Genomic DNA, 12,063 nt, shown 5'->3' with positions numbered 1-12,063 from the left:
GTCAAAGCCAGAGATCTATTGGAAAATATATATTTCATTTATCTGGCCAACTAAGGATTAATATCCAAAAATACGTAAAGAACCCCTATAACACAGTAAGAAAATGGCAAGCTGCTCAACAGAAACAGTCAAGAGCTAGAATAGACTCCATGAAAAAGAAAACCAGGTGGCCAAGAAATATGAAAAGGCGTTCAACCTCTCTAGTAATCAGGGAAACGCAAATTAGAACCGAATTAAAAGTGCAAATGAAAACCGTTAGCAAGATACCATTTCACCCACGGGGGTTGGTGGCCAAAGTTGTGGCCTGCAGTCCAGCACAAAATGACACTGTCTGTGTGACGGATTGATTTCTCCGGATGCCGAGACAGTGCCGTGTGTTACTCTGAAGCCTAAGACACAGAGGGGGAAATGCAGGGATCCAAAAGAGGTGAGAAGGCCCTGGTCCCTTACAGCACCACCCCCTGCAAGGCCCCAGGGAGAGATATGGGGCCAGGGCCCTCCGTGGGCTCTCATCCTGGGGAGGAACCTTGCTCCCTGGAACTTTTCTGGGAAAGCCGGCTGCCCCACCTGGGAATCTTGGAGCCAGTGAGGGTCTAGGCTGTCCTGCTGGGAGACGGGGAGGCCTTGATCCCACCTAGCTCGCCCAGAGGTCCAGCCAGTGACCCAGAGGGAAACCTTGAGGTCATTTTGAGACAAGGCTCTTGGCACCCCAAGAGATATCAGCTTAGGTGCGGTCTTGGTGTAAGATAGGCTGGGGTGTTTGCCTGTATCCCAAGGGCCTTACACAGAGAAGAGGAGGTAATCCAATGTACAGTTTAGGAAATTGAGTCGGACCTCTAGAATGGATGAAAAGATTGGTCCTGCAGGGTTGGGGGCAGGGGGCTCGGAGGCTGCTGGTGTCCCCCTTGTAAGAGGTGACGTGGCTTGCATGGAGGGAGCAGAATTGGGTTTCTCTGAAACAGGAAACCAGGAGGAAAATGAGTTTTAGGTAAAAAGATATGTCTTTCCGTGAAAGATTTGTGAGTTTGATGAGCCAGTGCGCCATGCAGGCGGAAACATCCAGAAGGCACTCGGATGTGTGAGTATGGGCATGAAACATTGGATCTGGGCTTACCAGTTCACCAAGAGCCGCTTCCTTTGGGGTTTAGCACTGTCTTCACGCTGCTAAGTCAACCTAAAACGGCTTCTACTGTGATCCCCAAATTCTGGCCAGCAGCCGCGGGAGCCCCACATTTCACGGATCACGCCCAGAGAAGGGAAGAGAGGCAGAGACTTTGTCCAGCACTTCTGGTAAGCCCTTCAGCTGACTGGTCCCCAGCTGATTCCACCGCCACCACTTTGCTGGGACCCGAAGTCAAGCACAGAGCCAGCCCCCGCTAAGGCCATAGGCATTCCCAAACTGAAACTCGGGGACGTCAGAAAGGCGAGGGGGGAAACAGGTGCCATGGTGACAGCCAGCAACTGTCCCCTGAAACTGTTCAAGGAAGCTGGCCAGTTGAGCTCTTCTCTGACTTCATTGTCTCAGCTCTCTCGGGGCTCAGACAGTGCAGAGCAAGGAGCTGGGGGGATCTGGGGCCGTGGGTCTGATCAGGAGAAAGCCGGTACAAGGCGGGATGGCAGCTGGGGAACGGGCAGCACAGAGGAGGGAGCTTGCCTTGCCTTGAGACCCGAGGCGGAGGCCAAGAATCCACAGCCCTGGGAGCTCAGCCAGCAGAAGACAGCACGGGGAGGGTCACATCTCAGCAACTGCCCGGCCCTGGGAGGGACCTGCATGGGGGCCGCTCCCCTCCCCGGCTGGCCAGGGAGTGGCCTAGAGACCTGACTCCCCCCTGGGGGACCCTCAGAGAGCTCAGCGCTCATTTACTTCTTCCCTTGTTTGGCTTTGCTTTCATTGACTGAGTTCTCCGGCTCTGGGCTGGCGGTCAGACAAAGTTGAAGGACAAGAAGCAGTTAAGTCATAAATTTTCTCATGCACAGCACACAGACCAGAGCCCCCGTGGGCTGCAGAAAGGTACGGCATTCACTCTGGAGAAGGATTTCAGGAACCATCCGTGGCGCCCTCTAATTCTAAGAAGAAGACACGAGAGGCTCGTGTCAGCCACTCTATTCGAAAAGCCAACTCGTGGTTTCACAGCAGGTTCTCTTTTCTCCGTTGCCATGATATCTGCCACTGTTTTAAAAGCCACACGTCCAGGGGCGCCCAGGTGGCTCAGTCGGTTAGGCGTCCGAGTCTTGATTTCGGCTCAGGTCACGAGCCCGTGGCTTGTGGGTTCAAAACCCGTGTCGGGCTCCGTGCTGACAACGTGGAGCCTGCTTGAGATTCTTGCTCTCTCCTCTCTCTCTCTCTCTCTCTCTGCCCCTCTCCTGCTTGTGCTCTCACTCTCTCAAAATAGATAAATACACTTAGAAAAAATTAAAAACTAAAAATAAAAAGCATACATCCAGCAGCCCCGTGCCCTTTGGGGTCTACAGCATGTCTGAGCAAGGAGCCACCTGACGGCAGGACCCCGGGTCCCGGGAGGCTCACCACCATTTTCTCTCCTCCAGGGGCTCGCCTGCGTGCAGGTGACACAGGGCTGGCTGGGGAGCACGGAGCAGATTCAGGAGAGCCTCTGTGGCAGTTTGAGGAGCTGCTGTGGAAGGAGACCTGGCCAGAGAGGCTCTGACTCCAAGGCAAAGGGCTTCGCCCACACCTCTGGCAGCAATGCGGGTGGGTCACAGAGGAGCCACCGGGCGGAAAGCAGTTCGGTGTTTGTCCAGGTGGTACGCACAGCCGTCCATGACCAGAGGAACAAGCTGACCTGGCCTCACTGAGGGCCACGAAATTTATTAGCACGTTATCCCTGCTCTAATCACACCTCGATGTCTTCCTGAAGTCCCTGTGTCTGGAAACGTGCTCAGAGAAAGATCTGCCCAGAGAGCGTGTATTTCACTGTCACAGACGACCTGGTCAACCTTGAACCTATGCCTCGATCCACATCCATTCAGGGGCATGTGAAACTGTACAAGCCCCAGAGACAAAGCCTTGAAGGGAAGACAAGTCTCCCACCGTGAGGGTGTCCAAGCTGAGAACTGGTTTTGTCTGGCGGCCGCAGACCTTGACGCCCACATAACCATCGCCAGCACGCCGCTCACCTCTCTGGGTTTGTCAGCCGTCATCCAACGAGACCAGAAGCCTCTTTGCTTCCCACCCCACTCGGGTTTATTGGTACTTAAGAGGTTTTGTAGCTCTGGCTGATGATTGATGATGCGCAGAGCCATGGACGTACGAGAGGGGAGAAAGGAGAGGCTCCACAAACGTCCCAGCCACCAGAGGGAGGAAGGCCCAGATGGCAAACATCAAATCGGTGCCTCCCACGGGGGCAGATGGAACTGGAAGACTTAGATGAGAATGTTATCCAAGCACTAGTAAGAATTCTCAAGGAGCTGCACCAAAAGCATAAAATGACTTTGCAGAAGTAAATACATGCTTTTCAAACTTCAATACGTGAAACGAAAAACAGGATGGTCTTTGTTCAGATTGTTTCTGGAAGACCAAGTAGAAGAAAACCTTGGAATGCAGAGCAACGACGCAAAGAGGGAAATCACGAGGAGAAAGATAGGAGCCTTCGAGCACAGACCCAAGCAGACGGGACGTGTAGCCATAGAAGCGCAGAGAAGAGATCCATAAGCAAACACAACTGATATGATCAACGTGAAGAATCAGACCCGCAAACTGGCCAATCGAGTATATTTAAAGGGGCACATCCTTGGGGTCATGGGTTGAATTGCGCTCCCCCTCCCCAAATTTGTTGAAGTCTTAACTCCCTCAATCTCAGAATGTGACCTTGTTAGGAAATAAAGCTGTCACAGATGTAATTAGTTAAGACGAGGCCATAGGGGAGTGTGGGAGTTGGGGCAGGGGGTGGTCCTAATCCAAGATGACTGGTGTCCTAATAAAAAGGGGAAATTTGGACACAGAGACAGACACAAGTAGAGGCAAGAAAATGTGAGGACTCCTGAAGATACCCGTCCAAGCCGAGGAGAGAGCCTGGCACAGATCCCTCCCTCACGGCCTTCAAAAAGAACCAAACTTACTGACTGTCCTTGACCTCAGACTTGCAGCTTCCAGGTCGGGGAAGCCGGCCCATCTGTGGGCCTTTGTCATGACTGCTCTAGCAAGCCAATACACTTGGCAACAGCCTGATGAAATTGCTGAATTAGAAGAAGGACACAAATCCTAAACGAAAAGACAGAAAACACCAGATGGTTATAATGTAACAAGAGAATCAGAGTGGCATTGAACTTGGCTTCCAGGACAGTGACACTTTTTCAAGGGTGGCCCACACTGACTGTCATTCATTCCTCTCTTCCCCTTTGCTCTGGAGCCCTCTGTCTCCCCACCCAGGTGTCTCTTGTCGAGACCTGAATGGCTGTCCCTCGTGAAGTGCACGCAGTAAGGACCGCTGGTGACCTCAGCAAGAGCGTGGCCATGGCTGTTCTCTCAGCCCTCCTCCAGACTCCCTGGACGTACCTCGCCTCCAGGCCCCACCAGCGGAGGGCTCCCCAGCCCCGTCTCTTGCTGCTTCTGCTTTTAATCAACGCTCACTCCTTGGGTGACATCTCGTCCAGCGTCAGGGCTTGGAATGCGAACAAGGTGCTGAAGGCTCCCAAACTTACCCAGGATTCCAAGCTTGCACACCCGCCGGCCTCGGTCAGCATCTCTGGCTGCACATCCTACAGGCGTCTATGTACACTGGATGCCCTAGAAAGCAGAGTGGGACAAACTGGGGAGATCAGGACTGAGGGAGAGCCAGTGTGACAGAGTGAGAGACCGAGGGGGCACTGCTGGGCCCACGCACAATCAGGGGACTGTCGTCACACATGGGTGAGTTGCAGGACCTGGGGAGAGTCGATCTGCCCGGGGTCAACCCACCAGCTCCAACCTCCCCGGCTCACGGTCTCAGCCCGGTGCCCCTGCTCATGTGGGCGGCCTGTGTGTGGTCACCTCAACAGAGACAGGGAGTCTCCGGAGCGGGTCCCCAGGGCACGTGGTGTGGCCCTGCAGCAGACCCACACGGAGGGTCCCCAGGGGTGGAATGGGGCACCCTGCCGCCCCTCCCACGTCAGTCTAGAGCAAGCCCAGCCTGGCCAAAGCCAAACACCTCATCTGGTCATTTCCATCCTCCGATGCTGTCCCATAGTGGTTGCAGCCGCCATACTCCCCCGTGTTGCCCTGAGTTAGGGGCAGACTGGCCTTGGGAGTCTCATCCACTTGCAGTCACGTGGTGGTTGGAGCCGGGGTCACCACCTCCCATGTCCAGGGACTGGCCTGCCCCTCGCGACCCGACTCTCACTCCTCTCTCCAAGCCTGAGGCAGAAACGGTCTTTCCATCTACACGACGGGGCAAAAAATTTTTTTTGATTACGTGTGAATGTAAATAGACCGGCCTTTTGAAATTCTGTGATTGGCAGGCATTGGCATCTGCATTTAAGAACACGGGAAGGGTGCTCTGTATTTTAAAATAAAAAGCACTACCTTTTCAAGGTGTCACTTGAAGTGTATAATTTGCACCCACTTAAAGTGTCTAACGTGGTGAATTTTGAAAACTGTATACTCTTGTAACCATCTCCACGTTCAAACTGCAAAATATTTCCATCCCTCCTGGAAGTCTCAGACAACCCTGGAGATGCCTCCTACCGCTACAGATTCCCGTTTCCTGTTCCAGAACTTGACACGGAGTCGTACCGTAGGCAACGTTTTCTGTGTGGTCTCCTTCGCTCTGATGTTTTCGAGACCCACCAGTGTGTGTGCGTGTGTGTGTGTGTGTGTGTTACTTTTATGGCCGAGTAGTGTTCCCTTCCTTGGGTGTGCCATAGCTGGTTTTCCATTCACCTGCCGATGGACACTGGGAGGTTTCCCATGCTTGGACACTAGGACTAAAGCCACTATGCACATTCCTGCACGATGCCGCGGGCAGACCCATCTTTTCATTTCTCTTGGGCAACCTCTTAGGAGGAACGTGCTCCCTCCGGAGATCCCCTTCTGGCTCCAAATGTACAGAATCTGCCCAGCAAAGCCCAGGTGTCACCCCAGCCCTGGGGAGGCTTCTGTCTTGGGGACTTTCAACTCTTGTCAACCCACCTCTGCAGGAGGGAACTGACCTCTGGATGGAAAGGCACCTGGAACGCACTTCTCTCCACTGATTTATATTTATGCCCCAGCACACTTGATGGTGCATCAAACAGCCACTCTGCCCTTTTTTTCTGGCTGTGAACTAAAATTATTTCTAGGAAAAGAGACAGAGAGGGAGCTCAGTGAATTAATTCAAGTTTATTCTCTAGTGGCCTCTAGTGGCATTTGTCAGAACTGCATCTCAGTCGGTGCTTTGGAGACCCCTGACTGCCCCAAAAGGCTGAGGACAGCCTCCCCGCCCCCCGCCCCCAGCCTCTCCTCTCCCCCCCACCCCCCCACCCCCCGCCAAAACTAGTTCCGGCTCAGCTGAAAATACACCACACTCCTACGCCGCTAACCCTGTGGGGTAAGACTGGCTTCTCGTCCCATTAAAAAAATCAAAACTGCTTACCACCGGTTTCTCTTTGCCACTCCCTATGATTCCAAAACCCCAACCTTGTGAATTAGAAATTCACGGATTGTAGGGATAGATGTAGTCAATACGGCAAATTTCTCAGTTTCTGTTATTCTGGTTATTCCGTCTTGTATCAGCGGGAGCCCGGTTGCTATACCCGCATGGTTTTGTTTCCAGTTAAAGTGAGCGAAAAAAGCCACCGCGGGTCACAAGGAAAGGAACTTTGGGCACAAACCTTGTCAGAGGATTCTTGGTCACAGTGTATCTTAGAGGCACATTTGGCGAGTAAAGACCAGATCGTGTAAACTGCCCACTCTCGCCAAGGGGTCTCCCCTCGTGCTGCTGGGTTTTCCTCAGACAACGGAATACCATGGACATTCGAGAATGTACTTGGCTTCTGAGCCCATCTGCTGATCTCCCTGGTTCTTCGCACGACCCCCAGCACGGCAGGCTGCCACCAGCATTGGTCACCACGCTAATCTAATGATCTCGCCTGGGGTCAGTTTGGAGAGGGTCTTGTGTGGTTTCTGTGGCCCAATCCATTGGACGGACATCGGAAGGAACGTTTCACCCACAATGAGATCCGCGCCTGCTGTTCCCGGGAACAGTGTTACCTCCAGCGTGTCAAGAGCGGAGTTTGCCACTAAGCACTCTCATTTCCTTGCACGTATCAGGTTTCTACGCAACTGTTTCCGCAAAAAAATGCCCCCAAGGTATAACCAAGCTAATGAAATTTATTAAGAGAAGACACCTAGTGCAATGAACACGCATATGGATAGGACCTACATCATCACCAGCTCTCATCAGACCACTGCACTTCATGAAGTGAGCACCATAAGTTTGTAAGAAAGGAATGGGACATTTCTCTTATGCTAATGAAATCCACCCTGAGAGCAATCTGAAGTAGCTAGAAACTTAGCCTTATTGGATAATCATTAAAACTCGAAGAACATGTCCCCAGAAGGAAAGGGAGGGCCTGGTTGTCCGGGTGAGATGATGGCCTTGCTCCCAGAGCCTCCAGGAGCCTGAAGCCTCTCTGCTCCCTCCGGGGACGGTGGGGCACAGAGAGAACACCTAGTGTATTGTAGGGGCCTGTGAGCACAGGAGATGTGAAAAAGCAACAATTTTGAAATTTCAAAAAAAAAAAAAATACAGAACCATTCTGTGCCCCCATCTAGCTCCTACATCGCCACATTGTCTTCTTGATGTGCGCTTAAAAAACTTTGCTTTGGATGTTTCTGTTTATTTTTAAGACAGAAAGCACGAGCAGGGGAAGAGCAGAGAGAAAGGGAGACAGGAACCGAAGCGGGCTCCGCGCGGACAGCACAGACCCCAACACGGGGCTCGAGCCGTCAGCACAGAGCCCGATGCAGGGCTCAAACCCACAAACTGTGAGATCATGACCCGAGCCAAAGTCGGACGCTTAACCGGCTGAGACCCCCAGGCGCCCCTATGCAGTATTTTTAAAAGCAAAGTTAGGATGTGGTATGTGTGCTCCTGTATTCACTCAGGAACAAGATTTTGCAGCAGGTCTGATCAGGGGTATGATCTTGGAGGACTGAGGATCGAAACCAAACGCGGGGCATCTGTCACAACCACAGGGGTTCAGAAGAATAAGTGATTTCCACCAGCAGCCAGCCCTGAGAGCGACGAACACCTCTCTGGGTTTTCCCTACGTTTATGATAAGAGGAAATGCTACATCTCACTCAGAGGTTAGTGAAAATAAACATGTGGTTTCCCCACCACGCTCACAGGCATGTCTGGAGGCGGGGGGGAGGGAGGGGGCACCCGCAGGGCTCCAGGGCCCTGCCAATGTCTTCTGAGATCCAGGAAACGCTGGGGTCTCTAGACGAAAGCGGGTCGTCCACAGAAAGACCCCAGGAATCTATAGTCCTCACAAGCCCTGAAAACAGTGGGCACCAAGTCGCCAGTGTGCTCATGACAGTGGGGAAAGTTTCTGTCCTTTGTTGCTGGCAAAGGCAGGGACCTGATCTAATTACACCTGAGGGACCCTCATCGGTGGCCGCAGCTGGCTTCTGCCCAAGGCATCACTGAATGGCAATTGTGCTACCCCGGCGGGGGTGGGGGTGGGGGTGGGGGGAAACAGCCTGTTTTCACAGTATTTCTTGCGCAATAACCTTCCTCTTGAGAAAGTGGGAACGCTCCCTATCTTGTTCATCACGGAATCCAGCCAACTGGACACACTCAAGAAGTATTTGTTGGGGCGCCTGGGTGGCTCCGTCGGTTGAGCGCCCAACTTCGGCTCAGGCCGTGATCTCACGGTCGGTGAGTTCGAGCCCCGCGTCGGGCTCTGTGCTGACCGCTCAGAGCCTGGAGCCTGCTTCGGGTTCTGGGTCTCCCTCTCTCTCTGCCCCCACCTCCCACGCTGTCTCTATCTCAAAGATAAATAAAGATTTAAACAATTAAAAAAAAAAAAGAAAGAAACTGGAGTCCTCTATCATTGCTGGCGGGAAAGCAAAATGGTGCCACTGCTTCTGAGAACAGTTTGGGAAATTTCTTAGAAAGATCACTGATTTACCATATGACCCAGCAATTCCAAACCTATGTCCACATAGGTTCACAGCAGCACTATTCATAATACCCAGCAGCTGGAGAAATGTAAACACCCACCGACAGATGAGTGGCTAAACCAACGTGGCCTACCCGTACGATGGAATCCTACGCAGCCATAAAGCGAACTTCTGACACGCCCCGCAACACGGGTGGACCGCAAGACCATCGTTCGGTGAAAGAAGCCAGAAGCAAAATGCCACGTACTGTCTAATTCCGTCTAAATGTCCGGCAAAGGCGAATCCGTGGAGACAAAAACCAGAGAGCCCAGGGCTGACGTGCAGGAAGGATCTCTGCGAGGGGATAGAAATGTTCCGAAGTTAGATTCGGGTGAAGCCCGCACGCTTAGCACATTTACTAAACGTCACCGAACTGTACACCCGGAATGGGTGAATTTTACGGGAGTCAATTACAGCACAGTTAAGCTGTTAAGAAAAGAGTGATGGTCAGGCCAGTGGAGTCTGAAAGGTCCTGGAGACCTCGACCTGAAGGAAAAGAAACGCCTCCTCCGGAGCCCAGAAGGAACTCCCTGTTACAAAACGCTGTGGGTCTCCCGGGGTGAGCAGTGCAGAGATACGGTACCTCAGAGCCTGGTACATCCCACTCGTATGTACAAGTGGGAAGGCTGGGCCATTCCTCACCTGCAACAGTCATGCAGACACCCAGTCACGTCGGATTTAGTGCCGTGGCCAAAGTACACCCTTGTGCTACCCACGGGGAAAGCTCTGTGTGGACACCAGTAGCAGGAGGAAGGGTCCTGAACACTAAAAACCACCTTTCAGGCAACTTGCACGTTAGTTTCTTCACTCTCTTTCCGGGCTCTCAAAGCCTAATTTGTGTATCTCAAAGTCACGGCGAATCTTCTGAAAATTCTACGGTGGCATGGATTTTTCTTAATTGAAGAAAAAAAATTTTTTTTTGGAGAGACAGGAAGTGTGAGTGGGGGAGAGGGGCAGAGAGAGAGGGAGAGAGAGAGAGAGAGAGAGAGAGAGAGAGAGAATCTTGAGCAGGCTCCATGCTCAGTGCTCAGTGCAGAGCCTGAGGTGGGGTTCAATCCCAAGACCCTGGCAGGATCACGACCTGAGCCGAAATCAAGAGTCAGACACTCGACCGACTGAGCCACCCAGGCGCCCCATGGTTGCACGTTCTTGGGATCGGTTTAGACTGGCGTTCCCCCAGAGAGGTGGCTTTGGTGCAGGTTTCCATTAAAGACACCGTAGTGAGGAGACACTTTCTAGTAAGGAATGAAGAGGGCTCTTCTGGGCATGTCTACAATTCATCTTTAAGCAAAAAGAAACGGAATCAGGCATTGCAGAGTCAGGCCTTGTTACGTGCCCATGTCAAACGAAGACCTCCTCAGGCCGGACTCCGTGCCCTACCTGTACATACATCCCTCCTTCCGAGAAAAAGGAGAAGCTTCAACGCGGAACTGGCACGAGTTGGGGCAGCAGCACAGGGAGGGACCAGGCTGCCTTTCCTCCCCCCAGTTCCCTTTAACCTGCCTGCACCCCGCGCCTCCCCTCCACTAAGAAAGATCGGGAAGCAGGTAACACCACTCACCTGAACTCAGCCCCCTGGTGGATGTGATAGCGAATGACACCTGCACTTTACTACCTAGAGCCGGGGTGCAGGGGCGGTAATAACCCATCCTGGGCTGGCGGGTATCCGCACAGCTGCCTCCTGGAGTTTTCTCACTTGGTCCTGTGTCTCCCCGGGTAGCTGCACATGCCCCTAAGGCCTTCCAACACACAAGGGATGGTTTATCAATCTGCTTCTCTGCCTCTGGGCAACATTTCACACTAAGGCCTCAGCACTGCAGAGTGGGAAAAAGTGAACAGGACAAATTCCAGAAAAAGCAATACTAGGGAGTTAAAAATGCTAACTTGCTCTTTTTTCTCGAGAGAGAGAGAGAGAGAGAGAGAGTGTGGGCAGCAGGGGAGCGGTAGAGGGAGAGGGGGAGAGAAACAGAGGACGTTAGGCAGGCTCCACGCCCCGATGCGGGGCTCAAACCCACAATCATGACCTGAGCTAAAATAAAGACTCGGATGCCTAACCTGCTGAGCCACCCAGGACCCCCGTCCCTTCCGGTCCTTTTAAACACATGTATGAGCACCAAGCCAAGGCTCCTCAGTCCTGCTCAGCTTTATCCCCACCTACGCCTGCAGGCGAACAGCGTTCCAGGCCCGGGGGCTCGGGACTGGCACTGAGACATCACTGAGGGGCACTGCGAGAAATTCCTCCAGCAGACTAGCTCCCTACTCACCGGAGGGCACAGAGCCCCAAGATACATGGTCACCATGAAAAAAAGCAAGGCAGGAAACAATGTGTAGAGAAGGGGACCGCGGACGCATTAAAATAAAGCGCTACAGATGAGAACATACAGGTATGTTTCCTCACGCATGTACTAAGAACTGGGTGGACCCTTAACAAGCCAACGACGGGAGTTTACCTGGAGGGACACGGGGCGGACGGGATGGGCCGTGTCTCTGACCTGCAGGAGCGAATTCACTATGCAGTACTTAAGTGAAACAGAAATACAGAATTATGACAGCGCTATTCTGGTTTCAACACCTGACCCCGGGGCTCATGTCTTCGCGGGCCAGTGCCAGGGAGGCTAAACCCAGGCTTCCCCACCTAAATAAAACCTCACTCCTATTTCAAGAGCCAATGGCTGTGTGCTCACCAAGTATCATGGCAGGAAGTACTTAGTCTCTAGTACTTTGGGGACTGGTGAGGAGGGAGGCGGGGGCGTGGTGGGAAGGGGACAGACCTTCCGTAGGTCACCTTGGCTCATGGTGGCGAGGTTTCCAGACGGTACCCCGAGCTCCATTTACTCTGAAAAGTTAACCTCTTAAAAGTTAACCTCAAACCTCCCCCACCCCCCAAAAAACGGTTTAAATGTTCCTGTAAGAATCCCACACA

Source organism: Acinonyx jubatus, chromosome D4, assembly GCF_027475565.1.
Source record: "Acinonyx jubatus isolate Ajub_Pintada_27869175 chromosome D4, VMU_Ajub_asm_v1.0, whole genome shotgun sequence".
Classification (NCBI taxonomy): Eukaryota; Metazoa; Chordata; class Mammalia; order Carnivora; family Felidae; genus Acinonyx; species Acinonyx jubatus.
This window is presented reverse-complemented; position numbering follows the sequence as displayed.